This window comes from Choristoneura fumiferana, chromosome 16 (assembly GCF_025370935.1).
Source record: "Choristoneura fumiferana chromosome 16, NRCan_CFum_1, whole genome shotgun sequence".
NCBI lineage: Eukaryota > Metazoa > Arthropoda > Insecta > Lepidoptera > Tortricidae > Choristoneura > Choristoneura fumiferana.
Window position 1 is genome coordinate 3,440,949 of NC_133487.1, and position 1,308 is coordinate 3,442,256.

The following is a 1,308-nucleotide window of genomic DNA, read 5'->3' on the forward strand; positions in this document are numbered from 1 at the left end:
ATGTTTGTTCTCGGGTCTTGGATGTTTAATATGTATTTAAGTATGTATTTACTATATAAGCATGTTTATCCGTTGCATACCCAAAGAACACGCTTTTCTTAGTTAGGGACTTGGTCAAATGGTATCAATTGTCCAAAGATATTTATTACAGGATACAAAATTCAAATCTATTGTCAAGAAGACATTAATATCAAAGGCGTATTATAAAGTTAATGATTATATTATCATGGACAGGGATATTTGGAAATAATTCCGATCCGCATTAGCGATCCCTTCAAATAGCGAACCTACTGTGTTAAAAATAAAGTTGTGTTAAATACTTGTGATGTATACATATCATTTAATAATATTGTAAATCTGTTTTTAAAAATATATACATATATACATATATATACCTCGTTGAGTTTCTTGCCGGATTCTTCTCAGCAGAGGTTTTTCCGAACCAGTGGTAGTTTTTTTTTTTGACATTCATAAGTCCTTGTTATAGCCTAAATTGAATAAAGATATTTTGACTTTGACTTTGACTTTGATTTATTTATTTACAACCTAAAACTAGCCTATAAAATGTAACAAAATCATCTAGATACAACAAAAATGTGCCCCACGAAAATCATACGCAATAAACGCTTGAAAATGGTGACGCTATTATTATTTCATACGAGAGCGAGAGGGACAGCACGATAAGAACTTCGATTTTTGAATTTCGTAGTAGCCCTACTGAAGGCCTACCATGATCTTTTCACAAACGATCCAAACGCAGAGCAGTTCAATTTAGGCACCTAAACTGAATCGTCGAAATTAGTACCACGACGTTTATTTCTCAGAGCTGAGTCTCAATGGTTTGTACAGGTGAATGAAAGACCGATATTGTCTCTGGTCCGAAACTGAAACGCTAAGTCGCGAAAGGGATGCCGCTATAAGCAACCAAATTTTTGTATACTAAAACCTCTTTATTTTGGAAAACCATAACTCTATGTCATTCCGTGTTCTTAGCAACCGTTGCGTTGATTACACATAAAATGTTTACGCTGTCACTAATCGACGGTCTCTCTGAAAAATCAATGAGGAGTTAAGAAGCACAATGTCGTGAGTACCTAGAAGTCCGAGACAAAGTCCAAGAGCCCGCATCCAAGCACGACACGTGCAGGCTCGCCGCCCCAGAGACCCAGGCGCCGCCGCACCCGCGAGCCCCCCATGTTGCAAGAGACGGCTCGCCGGGCCTTAATTGAAATAGCTCGGAGAAAAAATGAGACCTTGCGCGCAGGAACTGCAAGAAATTAAGAATGAAATTAAAGCAGTCAAGGAGTT

At 37.8% G+C, this 1,308-nt stretch overlaps 1 protein-coding gene across 4 annotated transcripts in view; it reads right to left on the reverse strand.

Annotated features, from left to right (window-relative positions):
- rols (zinc-RING finger and ankyrin repeat domain-containing protein rolling pebbles) overlaps positions 1 to 1,308 on the reverse strand; it is a 377,175-nt gene that overhangs the window by 347,202 nt on the left and 28,665 nt on the right. The window lies entirely within an intron of this gene.